The sequence below is a fragment of the Equus caballus genome, chromosome X (assembly GCF_041296265.1).
Source record: "Equus caballus isolate H_3958 breed thoroughbred chromosome X, TB-T2T, whole genome shotgun sequence".
Classification (NCBI taxonomy): Eukaryota; Metazoa; Chordata; class Mammalia; order Perissodactyla; family Equidae; genus Equus; species Equus caballus.
The window spans coordinates 72,674,919-72,702,899 of record NC_091715.1 but is presented as its reverse complement, the minus strand read 5'-3'; the positions used below and the strand labels follow the sequence as shown (position 1 = coordinate 72,702,899).

General features: G+C 37.5%; 1 protein-coding gene and 1 pseudogene across 3 annotated transcripts in view; one reads left to right on the top strand and one right to left on the bottom strand.

Moving 5' to 3' along the window:
• ATP7A (ATPase copper transporting alpha) overlaps positions 1-27,981 on the bottom strand; it is a 132,210-nt gene that overhangs the window by 97,718 nt on the left and 6,511 nt on the right. The window lies entirely within an intron of this gene.
• On the top strand, positions 2,497-3,276 carry LOC100071767 (high mobility group protein B1-like; annotated as a pseudogene).

Sequence of the window (27,981 nt, the reverse complement as noted above, 5' to 3'; positions counted from 1 at the left end):
AGGACAAACAACTTTATGTCAATAAACTCAACATTTAGATGACATGAACCACTTCATTGAAAGACACAAGCTCATCCAAGAAGAGATAACCTAAAAAGTCCTAATATGTTACAGAAATTGAAATTGTAGTTTAAACAAAACAAAACAAAACAAAACTTCCCACAAAGAACTTCAGGCCCAGATAGCTTCACTAGTAAATTCTATCAAACACTTAAGGAAGAAATAACACACATCCTTCCAAACTCTTTCAAAAAACTAGAAGAGGAAACACTTCATAGCTCATTCTACAAGCCAATGTTACCCTGACACCAAAATAAGATAAAGATCTCATGAGTAAAATGAACAATCTGAAAGAAAATTAAGAAAACAGTTTCATTTACAATAGCATCAAAAAGAATGAAATACTTAGCAATCAACTTAACCAAAGAGATGAAGGACTTGAATACTGAAAACTACAAAACATTGCTAAAAGAAATTAAAGACACAAATAAATGGAAAAACATCCCGTGTTCACGGATTAGAAGACTTAATATTGTTAAGATGCCAATACTACCCAAAGCAATCTACAGATTCAATACGATCCTTGCCAAAACCTGAAGGGCATTTTCGCAGAAACAGAAAAACCCATCCTAAAATTTACAAGGAATTTTAAAGGACCTCAAATAGCGAATCAATCTTGAAAAACAACAAAGTTAAAAGTCTCATACTTCCTGGTTTCAAAACAGGACAGTAATCAAAACAGTGTAGTACTGGCATCAAGACAGACAGATAGACCAATGGAAAAGAATAGAGAGCCCAGAAATAAGCCCTGCCATATAAGGTCAAATGATCTTCAAGAAGGGTGCCTAGACCATTCAATGGGGAAAGGACAGTCTCTTCAACAAAGGTGCTGGGAAAACTGGATATCTACATGCAAAAGAATGAAGCTGGATCCTTACCTTACACTACATACAAAAATTGACTCAAAATGGATTAAAGACCTATGCTTAAGAGTGAAAACTATAAAACTCTAAGAAAAAGACATAAGGGGAAACTTTCATGACATTGGATTTGGCAATGACTTCTTGGATATGACACCAAAAGAACAAGTAATAAAAGAAAAAATAGGGGCTGGCCCCGTGGCCGAGTGGTTAAGGTCACGCGCTCCGCTGCAGGCAGCCCAGTGTTTCGTTGGTTCGAATCCTGGGCGCAGACATGGCACTGCTCATCAAACCACACTGAGGCAGCGTCCCACATGCCACAACTAGAAGGACTCACAATGAAGAATATACAACTATGTACCGGGGGGGACTTTGGGGAGTAAAAGGAAAAACATAATAAAATCTTTAAAAAAAGAAAAAATAGATAAATTGGACTTCATCAAAATGAAGAACTTTTATGCATCAGAGGACACTATCAAGAGAGTGCAAAGACAACCCACAGAATGGGAGAAAATATTTGCAAAGCATTTATCTGACAAGAGATTGATATCCAAAATATATAAACAAATTGTACAACTCAACAACAAGAAATCCAGTTGAAAAATGGACAAAGGACTCAAATAGACACTTCTCCAAAGAAGATACACAAAGGGCCAATAAATATATGAAAAGATGTGCAACACTACTAGCCATTATGGAAATGTAAATCAAAACCACAAGGAGATACCACATCATACCATGAGAATGACTATAATGAGAAAAATGAAAAACAACAAGCATTGGTGAGGATGCGGAGAAACTGGAAACCTTATGCTTTCTTGGTGGGAATGTAAAACGGTGCACTCGCTGTCGAAAAGTTCAGCAGTTCCTCAAAAAGTTAAACATAGAATTACCATATGATCCAGCAATTCTACTTCTAGGTATATACCCAAAGGAATTGAAAGCAAGGACTCAAACAGATACCTGTAAACCCAAGTATTCTTTTTAATGTTTAGCAATATGGCAGGGAAAAATATTTCACTCTTTATGTGTTTCTTATATTATTAATGAGGTTGATGATCTTTTCACACGTTTCTTTACTCACTTCCCTTGTGTACTGCTTCTTTGACCATTTTTCTGTGTGGGTGGGTGGGTATTCTAAACGAAAAACAAGCATTTTGAAGGCTTTTGACACATGCTAACAAATTTCAATAGTTAATATTTATGCTCTTATAATAAAGCTGATTCACTCAGCATTTACTTAATTTGTATTTATACAAGTATTAAACTAGAGGATGTGGGAAGAAATAGCCAATGTCTTCAAGGGATTTACAAATCAGAAGTAATTTTTTATCAATACATGCAAGTGTAAGTTTGATTACCTCATCTTTTTTGATAAATATGTCTATGATTGAAATGCAAAATCTAATGGAAAAAAAGTTTTAACACATATGAACATACAGGATGACCTTAGGGGTTAGAAGTACCCATCAACAGAGCTTGAGGTTAAGACTATAATTCATCACCAAAAAGACAAGAGATAATAGACAGCCACTGCAGTACATTGAGCTCCATAGAGACAGCGCTGCGACAGGTGAGAGCCAGATGGGCACTGGGCGACTCTGTGCCCTGCTGAGGAAAAATAATTAAACATGGGCAAAGGAGATCCTAAGAAGCCGAGAGGCAAAATGTCATCATATGCATTCTTTGTGCAAACTTGCCAGGAGGAGCAGAAGAAGCAGCACCCAGATGCTTCAGTCAACTTCTCAGAGCTTTCTAACAAGTGCTCAGAGAGGTGGAAGAGAAAGGAAAATTTGAAGACACGGCAAAGGCAGACAAGGCCTGTTACAGAAGAGAAATGAAAATTTATATCCCTCCTAAAGGGAAAACAAAAAAGAAGTCAAGGATCCCAATGCACCTAAGAGGCCTCCTTAGGTCTTTTTCTTGTTTTGTTCTGAGTATCACCCAAAAATCAAAGGAGAGCATCCTGGCCTATCCATTGGTGATGTTGCAAAGAAACTGGGTGAGATGTGGAATAACACTGCTGCAGATGACAAGCAGCCTTATGAAAAGAAGGCTGCTAAGCTGAAGGAAAAATACAAAAAGGATATTGCTGCTTACTGAGCTAAAGGAAAGCCTGATGCAGCAAAAAAGGGAGTCGCCAAGGCTGAAAAAAGCAAGATAAAGAAGGAAGACAAGCAAAACGAGGAAGATGAAGAGGAGGGGGAGGAAGATGAAGAAGATGATGATGATGAATAAGATGGTTCTAGCACAGTTTTTTTTTCTTGTCTATAAGGCATTTAACCCCCCTGTACAAAACTCATTCCTTTTAAAGAAAAAAATTGCAATGTAAGGCTGTGTAGGATTTGTTTTTAAACTGTACAGTGTCTTTTTTTGTATAGTTAACATACTACCGAATGTGTCTTTAGATAGCCCTGTCCTGGTGGTATTTTCAATAGCCACTAACCTTGCCTGGTACAGTATGGGGGTTGTAAATTGGCATGGAAATTTAAAGCAGGTTCTTGTCGTGCACAGCACAAATTTGTTATATATGGGGATGGTAGTTTTTTCATCTTCAGTAGTCTCTGATGCAGCTTATATGAAATAACTTGTTCTGTTAACTGAATACCACTCTGTAATTTCAAAAAATAAAACTTGCAGCTGTTTTGTTGATACTCGGAATGCTTCTAAGTAAATACAATTTTTTAATTTAAAAAAAGACAAAGAGATAATAAATGCTGGCGAGGATGTAGAGAAAAGGGAACCCGTGTGCACTGTTGGTAGGATTGTAAACTGGTACAGCCACCATGGAAAACAGTATGGAAGTTCCTCAAAAACTTAAAAATAGAAATACCATATGATCTAGCAATTCCACTGCTGGGTATATATCCAAAGGAAATGAAATCACTATGTCTTGCTGATAGCTACACTCCCATGTTCACTGCAGCATTATTTATAACAGCCAAGGCATGGAAACAACCTAAGTGTCCATCAACAGATGGATCAATAAAGAAAAGCTGGTATATATACATATATATACACACACAAACATCATATATGTACATACATACACACACACACACACACACAGGAATACTATTCGGCCATAAAAAGGAAGGAAATCCTGCCATTTGTGACAATATGGATAGACCTTGAGGGTATTATGCTAAGCAAAATAAGTCAGACAAAGACAAACACTATATGTGGAATCTTAAAAAAAAAAAACCAAACTCATAGAAAAAGAGATCAGAGTAGTGGTTACCAGAGATGGGGGGGTGGGGTAATTGGATGAAGGTAGTCAAAAGGTACCAAAGTCCAGTTATAAGATAAATAAATACTGGGGATGTAATGTACAACAAGATAACTTGTATCATATATCTGAAAGTTGCTAAGAGAGTAAATCCTAAAAGTTATTATCACAAGGAAAATAACATTTTTTCCTATCTATTTGAGGTAATGGATGTTCACTAAACTTATGGTGGTAATCATTTTGCAATATATCTAAGTCAAATCACTATGGTGGACACCTTACACAGTGCTGTATGTCAATTATATCTCAATAAAACTGAAAGGGAAAAAAGACTGTAAATCCAGTTCATCTTACTATACCTGTAAATTTATTTTAAATCACACTTTTTGATGGATAGTAAAAATCTATACCTGAACTTTTGAAAAAATATAATTTGTGGCCATAGAGATATAAAAATATAGAATCTTAATATAGGTTAATAAAGGTCAGTAAATAAAATCTCTCATTTGAAGGTAATGTTGTACTACAATCACTGGAGAGAGAAGAATCTGCCCAGGTTTTGAAATTTCATTGAAGATAACATATCCTAGTGACTCACAAAGTATCATTTTGCTGTTGACCTACTAAGATAATTTGGCAAATTACACTTCTGCTACCATTTAGCTCTGCGATTTTATTGTGTAATTCTGGTCAATTTAGTGCATATGCCTACAGGGAGTCTGGCCTATAAACACAAAATAAATAAAGAGTTCTCATGGCAGGTTGATGTTAAACAGTAGTGAGCTAAATCAAGCCATCTAAAATACAGGTTGGAAAAGATTCATTAAGTCAAAAATAATTATCCCATTATCAGGAATGACAATTATCCACAAACCTAAGTCACTCTCAGTCGTGGACTTGAAGAGCAGCCTGTTCAGGCAGATAACAGGTGAGAGAGCAGCCTAGGAAAGAGACACTTGGCTTATCAGCCCAACACATGCTGAAGTTGACCAGTTGGGAGTTCTTTATACGTACCTGAAAAGATGATCAATTCATACACTGTTACTTTATTCTAAGCATATGCAAGAAAAGAGGGAAAAAAGATTACATTCTTTCTTCTAACGTGTACATCTTTTTCTTGCTGAAGGCTTGTACTGTATGCTTACAAACCATTTTATTTAACATATAATTTAGTTGTTAAATGAAAAGATGTTTAACTAAACTTGATAAAAATGCAAATTTGGGAAATACAAATTAGATATAAACTAAAGCCCAGACATCATGTTTTTTGCTTATCATGTTGGCAGAAATTTAAAAGACCAATGTATATATTCAATATGGTCAAGGGTGCAGAGAAATACTGTCAAAGAACTGTAAATCATTATGGCTTTTTTTGGTGGGCAATTTTGCGATACCTATCAAGATATGACATGTATATAACCCTTGACCTGCAATTTTACTTAAAAGAATCAAACCTACAAAAACACTTACAGAGATGTACAAGGCTATAGGGTAAACATACTTAAAACAGTTAAAACTTGGAGACTCTCTAAATGTCCATCAATAAGGAAATAAAGTATGATGCATGCCTACTATGAAAGACTATACAGCGGTCTGAGCTAAAGACAATGAGCTAAATCTGTATATACTGACATAGAAGCATATCCATGAACAGAAAAAGGTCTAGAAAGATACAAATCATTAAAAGTGATTATCCTTTGAGAGGGTGACTTTCTCTTTGTACTTTATATATTTTTGTATTATTATAATTTCATTAAAATAAGCATGTATTACTTTAGCATTCAGAAAAAATAATAAAGAAAAAGCTGAAATTGGCCAAACATATTCTCTTTGCTTGAATTGGATGCATCTATTCTTTTTTTTTTTAAGAGTTTATTTTTTTCCTTTTTCTCCCCAAAGCCCCCCGGTACATAGTTGTATATTCTTCGTTGTGGGTCCTTCTAGTTGTGGCATGTGGGACACTGCCTCAGCATGGCTTGGTGAGCAGTGTCATGTCCGCGCCCAGGATTCGAACCAACGAAACACTGGGCCACCTACACGGAGCATGCGAACTTAACCGCTCAGCCACGGGGCCAGCCCCATGATGCATCTATTCTTTTCTAGAGCTTTAGACAATTTCAGATAGCTTTTCTCCAGACACAAGAGGAAGCAGGTCATATACAATTTCTATTTTTAAAGACAAGCAAAGGTTAAGAGTGACAAACAAAAAGGAGATTGCAAAAAATAAAGGAAGTGAGGAAAAGAGGAGTAAGAGAGAGCTGACGGAGAATTTATGAAAAAAAGAATTCTTATAGTGCTGGGCATGAAAATAATGAGCAGAAGATGATTCTTTAATCTTAGACTGGAAAGAGAAGCAAAAAGAAAAACAGATACAGTTTTCTTCAATCACAAAAGGAGAGTTTAAAATAAGCAGCAACAACAACAAATCTCACTACAAGTCGTTTTAAAAGCCTAGCAAAATCCAATTGTGATCAGGAAATTATACATACTCTCAGAGAAAGGGAACAAACCAGTTCCCAAACGGCCTGGTTGAGAATGTGTGGGATAACAAAGCAAACATACAGCACGTGCTAATAATCTGACTTTAGGGATGGATCTGGGGAAAAGGAATTTGTAAAATTTCCATAACCAAAGTGAATTGTCTTCTCCAAAACTAGTAGTATAGAAAGTCTATCAAATTAGGAAGGAGACACACAGAAATTACATTAAAACCCTATGAATGAATAATTACAGTGGGTTGCATGATAAATGAAGATTTTGACATTAGAAGATAATATGGTGGTTTGGAGTTGAGAGAATCTCTTTTTTAGACTCAACAACAATAACAAATAACACCAATAAATCTGCCTTGGGCAAAATAACTTTAGAGGTCATACTGCCTGGATAATTAAGACATTACAGCAACCTGCCTAAAGATGTTAAAATTGATAAATCACTTTTCTGACCATTCTTTCTCCTCAAAAGGCTGAAAGATCCGGACCTCTACCCTGTCATATCACTTCCATCCTGAGATTTATAGGTTAATGTTGTTGTCAGAGAAACAAATTCTCTTAGTGCAATACACTCTAATAAGTGAAGAAATACAGTAATTTGTCCTCATATTCTCATAACCTTTAAGGTATTTAATATAAAGATACTTTAAATTTAGATTATACAGTATGTGATGTTAGTTCTCATATGCACTCAACAGAACTTTTAAGGCAACTGGAAAAAAGTGAAAAGAATTTATTCCTTAATTATATTCTGAGGATACAAGTGAAAACTTCATTATTATTTTAGGAATCATACGAGAGAGACAGAAACACACAGACATGTGATGAGCACTAGATCTGGGGTGAAGAATAAATTACCTATATGAGTTTGGGAAAGTCACTTAATTGCTCTCAGAGCCTCAGTTTTCACTCCAATGGTTCCTAAACTTCAATGTACTTGAGAATTATCTAGAAGAGAATTTTAAAACTCCAGATCCCCAGGCCAAAAGATCTTAATTTGGGCCAGCCCTGGGGCCTAGTGGTTAAGCTCGGTACACTCTGCTTCGGCAGCCCAGGTTCGGTTCCTGGGCGTAGACCTACACCACTTGTCGGCAGCCATGCTATGGCAGTGACCCACAGATAAAAACAGAGGAAGATTGGCATGGATGTTAGCTCAGGGCCAATCTTTCTCAGGAAAAAAAAATATCTTAATTAATTACGAGACAAGTGATGTCCAGCAATCTCCATTTTTAACAAACACCTCTGAGGATTCTAATACAGGAAAAAGAGAGACTATGCTTTGACAAACATAGTCCTAAATAATATGGGAATGAATAGCTACTTTACCTACATCATAGGGTTGTTATATGGATCTAAGGAAGACAGCCAAGTAAAATAAGCAGATATAAGTTTATATTAATTTATAGCTTTCATAGAAAATTGATATATTAGATGATATGCTTGTTTTCCTGAAATATCCACTCTAATTACAGAGTTTTATTATGGTTGAGTTAATATGGAGAAGTATTACAGAGTTTATTAAGGTTGGCAGTTAAATATATCAAAATCAATTGCTTATACACAGACAATAACCACCTAGAAAATATAAAGTAAAAGATCCCATTTGTATAGCACTTCCACATCTCCCTAAAAAATTTATTACAGGGGCTGGCCCCATGGCCGAGTGGTTAAGTTCGCGTGCTCTGCTGCAGGTGGCCCAGTGTTTCGTCAGTTCGAATCCTGGGCGCGGACATGGCACTGCTCATCGGACCACACTGAGGCAGCGTCCCGCATACCACAACTAGAAGGACCCACAACAAAGAATATACAACTATGTACCGGGGGGCTTTGGGGATAAAAAGGAAAAAGTAAAATCTTTAAAAAAAAATTTATTACAAATACTCAGTAATAAACTGAACAAGAAATATGCAGGAAGATACTGTGAAAAGAGTTTAATTCTACCCAAATTAGTCTATAAATTTAAGAGAGTTAGTGGGATTTTTGAGGCAGGGAGAACCTGACACAATGATCCTAAGGTTCATATGAAAGAATAAACATTGAGAATACACAAATTTGAAAGAGTGATAAGGAGGGTGTCTCTCTCTATATAACTCTATATATCACTATATTTAAAATACTGACAGTATTTCAAGTAGATGAGGAAACAGTGGCTCACTTAACAAATGGCTTTGGGACGACTGATTCATCATTTGGGGAAAAAAAGTTCCCTATGTTATATACTTAAACTAAAATAAATTTAGATAAATTAAGGATTTAAATATAAAATACAAAAGGTACTGGAAGCAAATGTAAGCAAAAATTAGTATAACGTTGGGGTAGGGAAAGCCTTTCTAAGCATGAGACCAAAGGCACAATACATAAAAGTTAAAAGCTTCTGCATAGGGAAAAAAATACAAACAGATAACAGATAAACTGTAAAAAAGGATGAGCAATATGTATGACAGGAAAATGATGAATATCTTTAATATACAAAGATCTTACATATCTATAACAAAAAGGTGAACACCCAAAAGAAAAATGCACAATGGAAATAAACAGGCAACTCACAAAGAAAGAAATACAAACGGTCAAAAAGTCTCGCTAGTCATCGGAGATAAAAAATAAATGATCACTTTTCACATAAACTGACAAAACTTAAAAACAATTTTAATACTATCTGGTGTAAGTGTGCTTAGATAGACACTCTCTTACACTGCTAGTGGAAGCATGAAATGATATCTTTCTGGACGACAATTTGGCAGTATGTATCAAAAGCCTTAAAAACTACTGACCAATTTTATATGCTGTCAGTGAGAGAATAAATTTGTACAACTTTTCTGGAGGGCACTTTGGCAGTATTTACCAAAATTTAAAATGTACACGCCCTCTGACCTAGCAATTCCACTTCTGGGAATTCTATGTAAAAGATATGCTCATAAAGATACATATACACGGGCCGGCCCCGTGGCCAAGTGGTTAAGTTCAGGAGCTCGCTTCGGCGGTCCGGGGTTTCCCCGGTTTGGATCCTGGGCGCGGACATGGCACCGCTCATCAGGCCACGCTGAGGCGGCGTCCCACATAGCACAACCAGAGGCACTCACAACTAGAATATACAGCTATGTACTGGGGTGCTTTGGGGAGAAGAAGAAGAAAAAAGAAGAAGATTGGCAACAGTTGTTAGTTCAGGCGCGAATCTTTAAAAAAAAGATACATATACAAGGATATTCACTGAGGCACTGTTTATTATAGCACAGAACTGAAAAAAACCTAAATGTCAGGCTTTAGACAATGCTAGGAATTAGACAATTCAGCTTGCTGCCCATGTATATTCCTCAAATGAGTTCAAATCCACTTTGGTTAACTCAATCCTGTAAGAATCCTGGGATACGTCTAGTTCTAGCAGGTTGTTTCACAAAGCTAATATGATACCTGATGTTTATAAGAAGATTTAAATTTATCAGAAAAAGCGGTACTATGAATGAGCCTTTTGAAAATTTATGTCAAAATCTTGTTCTCTATAACATTTAAAATTTCAGGATACTTGTAAAAGCAAAGAATTTACCTTGTGTTAGCACCTATCATCCTGGGCTGCCTGGACTGCAAGATAAACGCTTTCTGTAACAGAGTCTAAGGAGCTCAAGTAGGTATCATGCTCACAAAATTTATCATTAACTTACACACATGGTCTACTGAATGCTCAAGCAATGGTAAAAGTTTATCTGATATGACCAGCAAGTTCCAGTGAAGTAAAAAGGATTTTTTGTTTCTTTTTGTTTTTTAATATATAATTCCCTATTTTTTAACTAAAAAAGGCATTTCTATGCTTTCCATATGACATTAGTTAATAAAGTTGTATTTACATTTGCTAATTGAATTGCACTTTATATGCTACCAAGTTGATAATATAGACTTTGGGGGGATAATTAGTTCCCTCTATTTCTACCTGTGAGACGTGACAGACCAGAACAAATATTAACACTAACCGCATGCCTACTCATCTGGTGAAACTTGGCAAGAGAGGTATGTACTCGCACGTGAGAGCGAGCGAGCGAGAACTGGAGGAAGGAGAGGGAGAGAGAACCATCTCATCACTTCCAAAATTCCCTCATGCTCCCCCTTCATAACCAACACTTCCCTACACCCCCAAACCCTGGCACCCTCTGTTCTGTTCTGTTCTCCTCCCTACAGTTTTGCTTTCTCAGATTGTCATATAAATGGAATCATACATTATGTAGCCTTTCAAGTCTGGCTTTTTTCACTTAGCAAAATACATTTTAGGATTCACCTATGTTATTGCATGAATCAACAGGTAGTTCCCTTTATGTCAGGGAGTACTATTCCACAGTATGGATATATGACAACCTGTTTATCTATTCATCAGTTGAAATAGCTGGGTTGTTTCCAGTTTTTGGTGATTAACGCTGAGTAATGCTGCTAAAAATATTCACGTGCAGGTTTTTGTGTGAACATAAGTTTTAATTTCTCTTGGATAGATACCTAGAAGTAGGATTGCTGAGTCATAGGGTAGATATATGTTTAATTTCATGAGAAACTGGCAAGCTGTCTTTCAAAGTGGCTACATCATTTTTCATTCCCACCAGCAGTGTATGAAAGTTCCAATTGTTCTGCCTTGCTAACACTTGGTACTGCCAGTTTTACAGTTTTGTTTTGTTGTGTTTTGACACTCGAATAGGTGTATAGTGGTAACTCATTGTGATTTTTCTTTTAGGTTTTTTTTAGAGCATTTTTAGGTTAACAGCAAAATTAAATGGAAAGTACAGAGATTTCCCATATACCCCTTGTCCCCCACAACGCACAACCTCCCTTATGATCGACATCCTGAATGAGATTGGTAATTTGTCAGAAACATCATTGTGGTTTTAATTTGCATCTGACTAATTTGCATTTCCTTAATTTGCTATTTGTATATCTTCTAGGTGAAGTGTCTATTCAGATCTTTTGCCCATTTTGTTATCGGATTGTTTATTTTCTCCTTGTTTCTAATTTTGAGGGTTTTAAAATTTTACTCTGGATACAATTTTTTGTCAGAAATGCGATTTGCAAATATTTTCTCCCAGTCTATGACTTGTCTTTTCATTTTCTTTCACAGAACAAAAGCTTTCAATTTTAATAAAGTCCAATGTATCCATTTTTTCATTTATGGATTGTACTTTTGGGATGATAAGATTTCTAACCACATTTCTTTGTATAGAGTAACATTTCTCCTAACTAGCAGCCTCCATCACAAAGCTGAGAACAAATAACCAAAAACTGCCACCAACATTGTTTAATAGATACAGAGTTTCAGTTTGGGAAGATGAAAAAAGTTCTGGAGATAGATGGTGGTGACGGTTACAAATAGATAAAAGGGCAAGTTTTGTTATATAATTTTACCATAACAAAAAGAAAAACTGCCACTGAGCAACAATAATGTCAAGGAAGTCTATGTTGAAAAGCTCACACACACTGTTTGTCCAGAACACTTCAGGCAGTAATGAAACCAAGGCAATGGAGCCAAAGCTTCACTTTGGATCCACGGATGATGAATGAGGGTCCACTCTGCCCATCATCCAGGAGCTCAGAGCCTTTCAGGTTCACTTAGGCCAAAGACTCTCCTCTTGGTCTCCCACCCCCAGGGTGGTATGGGGGCCAGATGGGAGGATCCCCTTACTGCTGCAGGAAAGGAAAGAGACACGAGGGATCCAATCCCATTCCGTCAGTTGTTAGAACATTTCCCTTATTTTCAGCCCTGGGTCTCCTCCTTGCCTTTCAGGAAAAACCACTTACCTTCAAGTTCTGAGCCTCTCATAGGTAAGAAAAGAACTCACTTCTCATTGATACCCTCTTCTGCAGGCAGCTTCCCCCTCTGCCTCTGCTTCCTATCTTCCAATGACGTGTTCATACCACTCCTCTGCTGATGTCTATCTCCTGTTCTCCTTGTCCTTCCAGGTTTAAGCCTTTTAAAATTTCTTTACTGTCATATTAATGGAGTGCGAGAAGGACAAGAGCTAAACATGTGTGGTCAGGTGGCCATGTTTAACCCCATATATTACTTTTATAATGATTTTTTTTTCAAATGAAGATTTAAAAATTAGAAGATGATGCTAGTAGCGGGTGGAAATATGGGGTGAAGGGGAGTAGAATAAAAGGGAAAAAGAATTGAGTTATTGAGTTCCTATCATATGTCAAGCATTTTAAAACACTTTAGGGGCCGGCTGGGTGGCGCAGCAGTTAAGTTCGCTTCTCGGTGGCCCGGGACTCGCCGGTTCGGATCCCGGGTGTGGACATGGCACCACTTGGCAAGCCATGCTGTGGCAGGCGTCCCACATATAAAGTAGAGGAAGATGGGCATGGATGTTAGCTCAGGGCCAGTCTTCCTCAGCAAAAAGAGGAGGATTGGCAGCAGTTAGCTCAGAGCTAATCTTCCTCAAAAAAAAAAAAAGAAAAAAACCCCACTTTAATCCTAACAACCATATGAAACTGTCCCTTTAGCGAAGATGAAATTCAAGTTCAGAGAGGTTCTTCACCCAATGCCAAGAAGCTAATGAATGGTAGAGTCTGCTTCTAACTCACACCTCTTAGACTCCAAAAAATATGCTCTTTCCCCTTCTTTGTGTCATCTGGAAAGAACAGTTCAGGCAAAAGATGAGAGACTGAATTAAGATAACAGCCATTAAAGTTGGAATAGGTGGTGGGTTCAAGAAATTCTTTGGATGCACTATAGCAGCAGTGTGGCACTGTTCTCCAGCATAAAAAGAACACTGGCGATCAGTTTTGTATAGGTCTATGCAAATATTAATATTCATACACATGGCACTTTGGTGACAGACACAATTCAACCTGAACGTCCATCCTCACTCGTCCTGAGAAGATATACAAACAGTACCCTCTCCTCCCCCAATCGGAAATAAATACATTAAACTTTCCAATTCTCCCACTTCCTTACTGTTTCCTAGGTGGTTCTTTTCTTCTGCCTCTTCTGGGAGCTATTCCTTCCATCCTTGCCCCCAAAGTGGTACAGAATCCCCCCCGGTTCCCTGCCTAGCATAAACAAACACACTCCAGCAATTGTCTGCTCCCCAAGTTATAACTGCAACTAGTTGTCCTGCCCTGACCAAAATAAGTGGTGACTAAAGGCGACCTTAAGACCGCATTATCAAAAAAAGAAATATTCACTGAGTGCCTAGCATATTTCTCTGCATACATACAATAGGTCCTCAGTAAATACTTATTGAATGAATACCTCCAATTTAAAAATGGGTTCCTTGAACAGTTGTTTCTCAGTCAATTTTGAAGATTAAGCATGTTTTCTCATAGAAAGAACATTATACATGATGGCTAGTTTCACAGACTGGTCTTCAGAAGTTTATTTAGACAAAAATGCAGCTAGACTATATATTAATAATACTTTAACACCACTTCTTATGGGGAAATGCATAGTGAATTCCAATTAGGAAATCAAGAATGCCAAGGGGGGCCGGCCCCCTGGCCGAGTGGTTAAGTCCGCGCACTCCGCTTCAGCGGCCAGGGGTTTCACTTGTTCGGATCCTGGGCGCAGACATGGCACCGCTCATCAGGCCATGCGGGGGCAGCGTCCCATATAGCACAACTAGAAGGATCCACAACTAAAAATACACAACTATGTACCGGGGGGCTTTGGGGAGAAAAAGGAAATATAAAATCTTTATAATTACAAAAAAGAAAAAAAAGAATGCCAAGGGACACATACCTCCTATTCACATTCTCAGCTCTGGAAAAGACTTCTCTGCTCAATACAGGCAGTGGTAGGGGTAAGCGCTGTCTCTCCTCAACTCAAGGACAGGCAGCAGTAATGGGTGGAGCCTATGTCAGGTCTTTCATATATTATTTGTGGTGGTTATAATTAAATCAGGTACTGGTATTCTGCTTAGCAAAGCAATAAAGTACTGAATGACATACTTGACTTGTATTTTACAAGGTCTTTTATACAAAATCATCGATATAAAAATAGTTTTGAGTGAATGAATTCTGACGCACTGCTGATGGGAGTGTAAATTAAAACAAACCTCACAGGGTTTCTAAAACAATTTGGAATATTTATCAAAAGCCTTAAAATATGCATGCCCTTTAACCCAGAAATTCCACTTCTAAGAACATATCCAAAGAAGGGAAAGTACACACAACTGTTCTAAGATGTATAACTAAGGATGCTTATCACAACATTGTTTATATGATTGAAAACCTGGAACCAACCTAAATATCAATATGGAATTGGTCAAATAAATTACCATGTATCTATTAAAAACACATGGTTTATACTTAAACACCAAAAAATGTCCATGACAAGTTAAGTGAAGAGAGGCTACAAAGCCTAACTGTAGACTATAGTCCTAATTTTATAAAAATATTTTATATATTATGAGAATGTATGTGTAAGAGAAAAATAGTTTTGGAAGAATTTATACTATAACCTTAACAGCAGCTAATCCCTAGAGGGTGGAATTAAGGGTAATTTTTACTTTCTTCATTCAGTGAGCAAATATTTATTAAAGTCCTACTATGTTCCAGGTACTATTCTAGGTGCTGGTGATACAGCATTGAAGAATGTAGACACAATCCGTGTTCTCATGGGGCTTATATTCTCATGAGGGAAATGGACAATAAGCAAAGAAATACATAAAATCAAGTTGTGATAAATATTATAAAGAAAAAACAAAGCCCAGGAAGGAGATATCTAAATATCGCCTGGATTTTGTTTTCACATTGACCATTTACTAATTTTCTGGTAAGAAAGAAAAGTATTTTTATTTCAGAAAAGTAAATGTATTTCAAGGATACTTTTGGAGGACTCATGCATTAGATAAGAGACTGAAGTACGTCACTTTTAAGATCTCTGAATGACTAAAACTTAAAGAGTAGACTTCAGTTATCTGAAAATTCACTTCTGTAAAATACCTCACTCCTCAATGATGCTCAATAAAAGGTACTATAGATCACAAAAGACCATGGACCACACTGGAGGCTCAGTTTCATGGAATTCCCAGGGACTCACCTAAAACTTCTCTACTCAATATAGAAGAATGTATTAAACCCCAAAAAGTTTAGTTTCAATTCCAAAACTGTAGATCTGTAACTCTAGAAACATTTGTTGAGATCACTTTATGGTGATGAGAAGAAAAAAATAAAAGCCCTATTACTTTCCACAAATGTATACAGTGAGCCAAGTGTTTCCTTGGTTCTCTGGGACCGTGAAGTTTTGAGACAAAAGAGTCTGGAAATAAAGGCAGAAGTGGATCTAGAGTTGAAATCACAGAGACAATTTATGAGCAGAATATTCTGGAAGTCCAAAGGAATCAATTTCTAAATGCAGCCTCCATTGATAAGTGATAGTAACGAAAATATGCATGATGTGTTTGAAAGCCTGGATATTATAGACCCTCCCATCAGGAGGACAAAGGCATGGGTATTGATGAGGGTTTTTTGCTGAGATCTCTCTTCTCTGGACTAGTCTCCCTCTTAACTGACAAACTGCATTCAGAAAACTGTGCACCAGAGTTAGAGGTATAGCTAATGACTCCAGAGGACAAGTGCCTCCCACAGAGATGAAGACTATAACTCTGGCTTCATTAACACTATTTAATCAGCCAAACCAAAAGGGTACCTGATAGATCTATACCACCAACTGCATACACACTAGCATTTGACTCATGTTGGAGGATATTGTAATACTCAGTATATCTTGGTCACCCATCTTGCTGATTATGCAAAGGTATCTCCCCTATCAGGTAAGAATATAATCAACCTTGCCAGTACTTAAAAAATATAGTTAACATATTGGTAGAAAAACTATTTTGTCTTAATTTTTATAGTTGAAATATTCATGTGGTAACACTAAAACCTAAAAAATAACTTAAGGGGCTGGCCCCGTGGCCAAGTGGTTAAGTTCGCGCACTCCGCTGCGGCGGCCCAGGGTTTTGCTGGTTCAGACCCTGGGCACGGACATGGCACCGCTCATCAGGCCACGCTGAGGCAGCGCCCCACATGCCACAACTAGAAGGACCTGCAACTAGGATATACAACTATGTACCGAGGGGGATTTGGGGAGATAAAGCAGAAAAAAAAAAAAAGATTGGCAACAGTTGTTAGCTCAGGTGCCAATCTTTAAAAAAAACTTAATTAAAAAATAAAACAAAAAACAAAAAATAACTTAATATACGTATCTATTTTTCAGAATACTTTGACTTTTCCCAATGTCTGTATTTTTCACAAGTTTTCTCTATTTATCAAACCAAGGTCCAAAGAACAATTTTCAGCGTGAAGCAAGCAAACACTCCATAAATACAGTCCCGATCTGCATCCCCACCCACACCCTACCCCTCAATTCCTTTAACGTCCTGTTTTATAGACTTTGGTTAATAAAGGTGAAAATCTGATAAAATTCTCTCTCGTTCAAAGTTCAATCACTATCAGGACAGATAAGTATGAAAAATTATGTATCGAAAATGTGTGGGAGCTCAGTTTTTTAAAAGGAAGTAGCAATTCAGAATTGTCAAGGACAACTGTTTAGCCAGGTATTTTTATACAGATGAATGAGAATGAATTCAGAGAAGGCCTACATCATTCCTCACCCTTAAGAGTTTTTAATTGGCAAGTTTCAAATGCTTTGTTATCACAAGCAAGCAGAACCCTAATTCTGATGGCTACATCAAATCCACTGAAATGCTGGGAAAAAAATTAATTTAAATTCAATGACATTTTTTGAACAGAAATCAAGACAAACAGCCATCAACAACAATATTTGCTATTTTTTTAATTTAAAGTGCAAATTCATTACGGTTTGCAGGAAGATTTTTTTTTTTCAGAACTCATCCCTCAGTTTGTGGTTCTGTGCTTTCTCAGACAACACTAGGAAGAACTTTGTCATCTCACAAAACTAAGACTCTAAAATAGGCTGAAATCTTTAGAAAGCCAGTTCTGGTAGAATAAAAAAAGTGCTTTACCTACAAGCGAGCTATTTTGTCCCCATGTTAGACATGCAATTTTCACAAAGTTGAGCTTGTCTTCAGTTAGTTTGCTTTAAATAAGGTTCATCTTTTTAATTCTGAAAAACTTGTCAGGAGTCAAGCCATAACTAAATTCTAAATTTTGGTTTAGTATATTCTGTCTTTGAAGTAAATTATTAAAGCACCTCTCCTCTTGCTTTATCTGCCTTTTTTTTCCTACTTTCAACGAAGGGTTCATGTGCACGAACACGCGCACACACACACACACACAAATAAGTAAGACCTAGACTGAACTTACTAACATTTTCCAGCTAAAAACTAATTCTGACAACACCTCCTTTTGAAAAAGGTATGGCTAGGAACGTAGGAAATTAAAGTTGCAGACAGCACAGAGACAGATAAACAGAGCAAATTAGGAAAAGTATAAGTATCTATGTTCAACGATGATAATGCCAGACTTTGGTGTGAAACAAATTATATCTGGCCAGATACTTACAAATAAGTCTCCTCAACATGCACACACAATAGTGAGTTTGATGAAAATGGATGAATTAATCCAAAAGGCTTCATAAGACAAGTTCCTAAAGAATGGATAAAGCCTGGGCAATATAAAAGGATACACGGAGAACTAAAATGGCAGTTGAATAGAGATAGAACAAATTGTGTTTTATAACACACTTTTCATTCAACACGATAATGAACATTTTTCTATGTCAGTAAATATTAATATATAAAAACACCTAACACTTCTTTATTATTTTAATCTTCACAACCCAGTGGCATAGGTACTATTATTTTCATTTTACAGATGATGAAATTGAGACACAAAGAGAGTAAGGAAATTCCCCAAGATCACACAGCTAGTAAGTGACATAACTGAAATTCAAACCCAATAAATCCAGTCCAGAGTCTTTGCTTTTAATCACTAATATATATGCTGTAATTTTAAAAAGCAGAATAGAAGTCCATTATATGAATGCACCATAATTTAACTAATCTACTATTGTTAGGTGAACTGGGTCTTGAAGGTTGAGTAGGAATTCTCCAGAAGAACGGAAAGAATTCCAGACAAAAGGGCCGTGAACAAAGTTACAGAGGTGTCAAACAGAATAGCACATTTGAAGGAGTACTTTGATATGCCTGGGGATGTGGTGTGAGTGGGAAAGACAAGGAGGTTGGAAAGGTAAGCAAGGCTTTATTATGAAGGATTAATTTGAAAGGGGCAAGACTAGAGTCGGGAAGACCAGTAAAAAGCCTGTTGTCCAACAATGGAATATTATTCAACCATAAAAACGAATGAAATTCTCACATATATTATATCATGGATGAAGACATTATGCTAAACGAAATAAGCCAGATACAATAAGAGAAATAGTCTATGATCCACTTACAAAAGGGCAATTAGAAGAGGTAAATTCATAGAGACAGAAAATAGAATAGAGGTTCCTGGGGGTGGGAGAAGGGGGAATGAGAAGCTCTTGTTTAATGGGTACAGAGTTTCTGCGTGGGATGATGAAAAAGTTCTGGAAATAGTGCTGATAGTTATGCAACACTGTAAATGTACTTAATGCCACTGAATTGTACACTTAAAATGATTAAACTGGTAAATATTAGATTATATATATTTTACAACAATAAAAAAAAAAGGCTATTGCCCAGAGGGAAATGATTAGGAACCAAATGGAGCTGGAAAGGAGGGGGAAAACTTGAGAAATATCAAGAACTAGGCAACGGACTTGGTGTTTGAATGTGGGATGAGGAAAAAAATAACTCTTGGGCTTCCGGGTAGAGAGGAGTGGCACTGTGGGACACCTTTTATAGAAGGAAACAAAGGCCCAGAAACACAAAGTAATTTGTCCAAAGTCACAGTTTGTTAATAGCAGAATGGAACTTAAACACTGGACTCCTGTCACAAACTCGGTACTCTTTCCACTACAACACAAAACATCAAGAAAGACTATTATCTTACCTTTGTATACCTCTCTATAATTTACAAAGTGCTTTTACATACATTATTTCATTCGATACTCATAACAATCTATGATTTAGACAGAGCAGGTATTATCATCATTTTACCGATGAGCACACTTAAATAGAATAAGAAAATTGATGCAACTCCTTAAAAATCTCAAAGACCTAAATTTCATCTGTTGGATTACCGGAGAACCTTAAGATGGGAAGTGAGATCCAAGTGATTAACTTGGGACTACCATGACTGATGTAACAGGTACTGAGGGGAGAAAGAGGCTATAAACAGAAGTGGTTTGGGTAGGTTTCAGGGCCACCATTTTGCATAACTCTATGTCATAATTTTTACAGACTAACAATGTGACTACTGACACCTGCAGTTGTGTAAGACAACAAACAGCCCTGGATAAAATAAAATAGGAGTCTCCAACTTGCAGATCAGGATATACTGGTAGATCTAGAAACCTCGTTTCATGGAGCCCTAAACTGGTTCCCAATAATGTCTTCTCCTCTCCGCTGCATCCCATTTCTGCCCCACGTCCCAACTGATATTACCAGAGTGAAGGAGAGAACAGCACAACCAGCAACTACTTCTCAGGGACTGCAATGTCTGTATCTGCCCTGATCTCAAGACTCAGATTAAAAGAACCTCCTCCACATAATAAGGCTGGAGATCACCATGATAAAGGAGTGGGAGGAGACAAACACGGTCTTGTGTGGTCATTTCTACTTGTCTGGTGGAAAAAAATTCTAGAAAGTGCCAGGATAATACTGTTAAACCTTCTTAGAACATGATCATACTTACATTAAATCAAAAGATAACGAGAGAAAAGGCAGGTCACAACAGGCATTCATTTGGCAATCCACGAATGCCTTAAGTTGAGAGAACACTAACACATATTACAACAAAACTTACTAAGAGAGCTTCTGACCAAGTTGTGTTTAGGTATAAGACAAAACCAGGATACAAATGGTCTAGCTAGATGCTTCAAATACAGAACATAATCTAAAACTGACCAGATGCTTCAAATGTAGAACAGAATCTAAAACGACCACTGGTAGTCCTCAAAAGGCCAAGTCAAATAACTGCTATAAAGTTTCTCTTCCTCATATTTGGACAAAGGAAACACACTATTACAGAAACACAACAGAAAACAAAGGGTGGGGGAGTGTATACTGTTTTGCTTGAAGAATTTCTGATGGCATTCTACCAACCATAACAGAACGTCTTTCTTTCATTCCTTGCCTAACCTCCTTCTACTTCCCCCGGCTTCTCCTGGCCTTCCCATTGGCACTTCGCGTGCACAGTGCTCTCCAGTATTACTTAGTGCTACTAGGGTTACTGACCCAGGCTGCTCTGGGTAAGTATTTTATTGCTACGTAGTTGTGTCACTAAGAAAACTTAATACAAAATTCTAAACTCAAGAAACAACTTAGAGTGAAGATGGGAACGAATCAAAGAAGTATGACGCCAAAGCCCGTGCACTAACCCTCTGCAAAACAGTGTACCCCAAAGGATTTACCACAGATTAAATAGCTGTTCAAAGCATTCAACAGATGGCTGTATTGGCAAGCTCACCTTAATAAACAAGAAAAATCATAAATAAGCAATCTCAAACTACACCTAAATGAATTAGAAAAAGAAGAACAAACAAAGCCCCAAGTCAGCAGAAGGAGACAAATAATAAAAATCAGAGCAGAAATAAATACTATTGAAACAAAAAAGGCAGTAGAAAGGGTCAAGGAAACAAAGAGCTGGTTCTTTCAGAAGGTAAACAAAATTGACAAACCCATAACCAGACTTACAAAGAAAAAAAGAGAGAAAGCTCAGATAAATAAAATTAGAAATGAAAGAGGAGAAATAACAACTGATACCACAGAAACACAACGGATTATAAGAGAATACTACGAAAAGCTACATGCCAACAAAATGGACAATCTAGAAGAAATGGATAAATTCTTAGACTCTTACAACCTCCCAAACCTGAATCAAGAAGAAATAAAGAATTTGATAGACCAATCACAAGTAAAGAGATTGAAAGAGTAATCAAAAGCATCCCAAAAAATAAAAGCCCAGGACCAGATGGCTTCCCTGGGGAATTCTACCAAACTTTCAGAGAGGATTTAATACCTATCCTTCTCAAGCTATTCCAAAAAATTAGGGAAGACGAAACACTTCCTAACACATTCTACAAGGCAAAGATCACTCTGATACCAAAGCCTGACAAAGACAACACAAAAAACGAAAACTACAGGCGAATATTGCTGATGAACATGGATGCAAAAATCCTCAACAAAATACTGACAACCAGTATATTGCTCCTGTAGTTTACTACGTTTATAGTACAGCAAAACTATAATTTATAATTTTATTAGATAGGTTGCTAAAACTACTTTTACAGTAAATAGTTTTTTTTTTTTTGAGGAAGATTAGCCCTGAGTTAACATCTGCTACCAATCCTCCTCTTTTTGCTGAGGAAGACTAGCCCTAAGCTAATATCCATGCCCATCTTGCTCTACTTTAAATGTGGGATTCCTGCAACAGCATGGCTTGCCAAGCGGTGCCATGTCCACCCCCAGATCCGAACCGGCAAACCCTGGGCCACCGAAGCAGACCGTGCGCACTTAACTGCTGCGCCACCAGGCTGGCCCCTACAGTAAATAATATATTAAAAGAATAATAGTAACTAAAATTTATTTCATATTTACTACCTGCCAGGCACTGCTCTTAGGGCTTTACATGTATTAACTCATTGACAATCCTATGAGGTAGGTACTGTTATTGGCCGTATTTCAGAAATTTGAAGTAACTGAGGCACGAAAAGTAAGAAATCTGCCCAGGGTCATACAAGTAGTAAGCAGAGAAGCTGGGATTCCAACCTAGGCAGTCTGGCACCAGAACTTCCACTCAATCCTATGTTATTCTGCCTCCCCAAAACAGCACATCACAATACAACGGTAAAGTTCAGATGCCTTGAAGTTATCAAGACAATATCTAGTAGTAAAGAAAATGCAACCAGCAATGTTCCAATTTATGCTTGCTTATCAACTTTTACTCTACATTCTTTCAATACAGTTTAAATTCCAAACATGTTATAAATATCAAAGTCTGGCCAAGTTTAAAGATGTGCTTACAGTAAAGATAAAAAAACATACAAGGACCATTTCTTTTCTCATGCTGGGAAACTCTGAAAATACAAATAAAATAAGACTAACACAATTTTAAATATTAGGTCTTTCAGCAAATGTTTTTGTTGTTAGCACCATCGAGTTGATTCCAACTCCTAGCAACCCTATGTACAGAAGAGCAGAACCCTGCCGGGTCTTTTCGTGCCTTCCTCTCAACTTCTGGTGCTATATCAGACAATGCTCTGCTGCTATTCATACAGATTTCATGGCCAATTTTTTCAGACGTAGACAGCCAGGTCCTTCTTCCTAGTCTGTCATATTCTGAAAGTTCCACTGAAACCTGTCCACCATGGGTGGGCCTGCTGCTATCTGAAATATCAGTGGCATAGCTTTCAGCATCACAGCAACAGTCAGTCGCCACAATATGAGAATGGACAGACTGGTGGTTATGGTTCCCTTACCAGGAAACAAACTCAGGCCATGGCAGTGAGAGCACTGAATCTTAACCACTAGACCACCAGGGCTGGAACATATCTTTAAATAATGTAATTAGCTAAAAACAAAACTTTGGGTCCTTACTTTTAAATTTAGTTTGAAAGTACCAAGGAAATTTTGAGCCACATAATTTAATTTTTAACCACCAAATCAATTTGCTCATTCATACTTTCAAAGAAGATAAACAAGATCTTCTCTCTTTAGGACAAACAAGGAACTTAAATCCAATAGATCAAATTTTCTTCAAATGTCTACATACTTGGAAAAATACAGTTCCAGCGATGTCAGCATCATGGCAGAGTGAACCCTCCCCTTAGATTCTCCCCACTAAGATTCAACAAGAAGGACATTCATATACCAACAGAGGACATTCACACAACACAAAAGACATCTGAGAGACCCACAGAGCCATACAGCTGAAGGTGGAGGTGCTGGACCCCCAGGAGGAAGTGGAAGGAGGGAAGGGGATCTCCTTTCCCTCCTCCAACACAGCAACCCTAGGCTCTGGACCACATGGCTCTGAGAGGAGTGGAGGAGGGACGGCACTCCACAGGAACACCTTCGCTCTGCAAGTTCCTTCACAGCCTGAGGGAAAGCCCCACACAGAGGTGACTAAGCTATTGCAGGGGTGTCATCATCAAGCTAGCAGCCCAGGAGAGCAGATAGCAAGGTCAGAGTGAGAACGCCTCCAGGATTGCACAGGTGAAAGAAAGTGCCCCTCCCCCCACCAGGAACTCCAGCTCAGCCAGTTGCCCAGAGTACCCACACAGATAGAAAAGCGGAGGCCGTGAGCAAGTGAGCCGCAGATCACGGTGGGCTCAGAATAGATAGCTCTTGACCCACACCCACAGGCGGCAGGTGGAAGTTGCAACCAGACACTATCACCATGAGGAGGCACAAATCTACACCATCAAACAGCATGAGAAAATATATTAAATCTCCAAACCAGAAGGAAAATGACAATCATCCAGAAATCAATCCAGAAGGCACAGAAATCTATAACTTAAATGGTAGAGAATTCAAAATAGTTATCATAAAAACACTCAACGAGTTACAAGAAAATACAGATAGACAGTTCAATGAAATAAGGAACTCATTCACAAAAGACACTGAAACTATAAAGAAGAACCAATCAGAAATGTTGGAGATGAACAACATAATTGATGAGATAAACAAAAATCTAGACTCCCTGAATAACACAGCAGATATTATGGAGGAGTGAACCAGCAGTCTGGAGGACAGAAATATAGAAATGCTTCAGATGGAAGAAGAGAGAGAACTAAGACTAAAGAAATGAAGAAAGTCTCCAAGAAATATCCAACTCAACTAGGGAATTCAACATAAGGATTATAGGTATTCCAGAGGGAGAAGAGAAGGAGAATGGAGCAGAAAGCTTGTGCAAAGAAATAACAGCTGAGAACTTCCCAAACTCGGGGAAAGAGCTGGAAATACATGTGACAGAAGCCAATTTATCTCCAAACTATATGAATGTAAAAAATACCTTCTCCAAGGCATATAGTAATTAAGCTGGCAAAAGTCAATGACAAAGAAAAAATATTAAGGGCAGTAAGGCAGAAGAAAATAACTTACAAAGGAACTCCTATCAGGCTTTCAGCAGAAACCTCACAGGTTAGGAGAGAGTGAAATGATATATTCAAAATTCTGAAAGACAAAAATTTTCAGCCAAGCATACTCTAGCCAGTGAAAATACCCTTCAGATATGAAAGAGAAATAAAAACTATCACAGATAAACGAAAGCTGAGGGAGTTCATAACCACAAGACCCCCCACAAGAAATTCCAAGAAGGCCCTCATACCTGGAAAAAAGAAAGGGGTTACAAAGCCTTGAGCAAGGAGATAACTAGGTAGACAAAATCAGAAAATTGCAGCTGTCTATCAGAACAGGTTAGCAAACACTTAACTATACCATTAAAGATAAAGAGAAGGAAAACAACCAAAATAAATATAATCTCAGCATTTTAACCACAAACTTACAACACAAAATGGAATATGTTGTGACAATAATAACTTAGAAGGTAAAGAGGAAAGGGATGGAATTGGCTTAGTCTAAGGAAATAAGTGGCTATCAGAAAATGCACTATCTCATCTATGAGATATTTTATACACGCCTCATGGTAACCACTAAACAAATAATCAGAACAGAGACATAATGATAAACAAAGAGAAAACTAAGAAAATCATCAAAGAAAACTACCTAACTGAATTGGTGGTCCAACATACATGGGAGGAGAAACAAACGAAAAGCAGGACCACCAGAAAATGAGGGATACAACGGCAGTATTAAGCCCTCATATAGCAATAATCACTCTAAATGTAAATGGATTGAATTCTCCAATCAACAGATATAGAGTAGCAGGATGGATTAAAAAACGAGACCCAGGGGCTGGCCTGGTTGCCTAGCGGTTAAGATCAGTGTGCTCCGCTTTGGTGGCTTGGGTTCGGTTCCCAGGCGCGGACCTACACTTCTCATTGGCGGACACACTGTGGGGGCAACTCACATCCCAAAACAGAGAAAGATTGGCATGGATGGTCGCTCAGGGCAAATATTCCTCACCAGAAAAAAAAACAAGACCCAACGATGTGTTGCCTCCAGGAAACACATCAAGATCCAAAGACAAAGACAGGCTCAGAGTGAAGGGATGGAAGATGATACACCAAGCTAATGGCAAACAAAAGAAAGGAGGTATTGCCATACTTATATCAGACAAAGCATACTTCAAGATAAAACAGGTAATGAGAGACAAAGAGGGGCAGTATTAATGATAAAAGGGACACTCCACCAAGAAGACATAACACTTATAAATATATATGCACCCAACACAGGAGCAGTAAAGTACATAAAGCAACTACTAACAGACCTAAAAGGAGATATTAACGACAACACAATAATAGTGGGGAACACTATTATTAACACTCCAGTTACATCAATGGGTAGATCATCCAGACAGAAAGTCAACAAGGAAACTGAGGAATTAAATGAAAAACTAGACCAGATGGACTTTATAGATATATATAGAACACTCCATCCAAAAACAGCACAATGTACATTCTTCTCAAGTGCACATGGAACATTCTCCAGGATAGACCATACGCTGGGGAACAAGGCAAGCCTCAAGAAATTTAAGATTGAAATCATATCAAGTATCTTTTCTGACTATAATGCTATGAAACTAGAAATCAACTAAAAGAAAAAAACTGGGAAAGGGATAAAGATGTGGCAACTAAACAACATGCTACAGAATAATCAATGGATCATTGAAGAAATTAAAGGAAAGATCAAAAAATAGCTCCTGGAGACAAATTACAATGAAAATACAACATACCAACTCATATGGGAGCAAAAGCGGTCATAAGAGGGAAATTCATAGCAATACAGGCCCACCTTAACAAACAAGAAAAAAGCAGACTTAAACTAAACCTAACAGAATTAGAGAAAGAAGAACAAACAAAGCTGAAAGTCAGCAGAAGGAGGGGAATGATAAAAATTAAGAGTAGAAATAAATGAAAGTGAAACAAAAAAGGACAGTAGAAAGGATCAATGAAAGAGGGAATGGGTTCTTTGAGAAAACAAACAAAACTGATAAACCCTTAGCCAGACTCACTGAGAAAAAAAGAGAGAATAACCAAATAAATAAAATTAGAAATGAAAAAGGAGAAATTACAATGGATACCAAAGAATTACAAGGGATTATAAGAGAATACTATGAAAAACTATATGCCAACAAATTGGACAGTCTAGAAGAAATGGATAAATTCTTAGACTCATGCAACCTCCCAAAACTGAATCAAGAAGAAATAGAGAATCTGAATAGAACAAGCACAAGAGATTGAAACAGTAATCAAAAACGTCCCAAAAAATAAAAGTCCAGGACCAGATGGCTTCTCTGGAGAATTCTACCAAACATTCAAAGAAGATTTAATACCTATCCTTCTCAAACTATTCCAAAAAGTGAGGAAGATGGAACACTTCCTAGCACATTCTATGAAGCCAACATCACCCTGATACCAAAGCCAGACAACAACAACACAAAGAAGAAAAATTACAGGCCAATATCGCTTATGAACATACATGAAAAATCCTCAACAAAATATTCGCAACCGAATACAGCAATATATTAAAAAGATCATACACCATGATCAAGTGGGTATTCCAGGGATGCAAAGATGGTTGAACATCCGCTAATCAATCAGTGTGATACACCACATTAACAAAATGAGGAATAAAAACCAGATGATCATCTCAATAGATGCAGAGAAAGCATTTGATCCAACATCCAGGGGCTGGCCCTGTGGCACAGTGGTTGAATTCCTGTGCTCCACTATGGCAGCCCGGGCTTCACAAGTTCTGATCTCGGGTGCAGACTTATGCACTGTTCATTAAGCCACGCTGTGGCGGCCTCGAACTTACAAAATAGAGGAAATTTGGCACACATGTTAGCTCAGGGATAATCTTCCTTACACACACAAAAAAAAGACCCAACATCCATTTATGATAAAAACTCTCAATAAAATGGATATAGAAGGAAAGTACTTCAAAATAATAGAGGCCATATATGACAAACCCACAGCCAACATTATACTCAATGGGGAAAAACTGAAAGGCATCCCTCTGAGAACAGGAACAAGACAAGGGTGCCCACTCTCACCACTCTTATTCAACATAGTATTGGAGGTTTTGGCCGGAGCAATTAGGCAAGAAAAAGAAATTAAAAGGAATCACCCACAATCAAAATATACAACTATGTACCAGGGGGCTTTGGGGAGAAA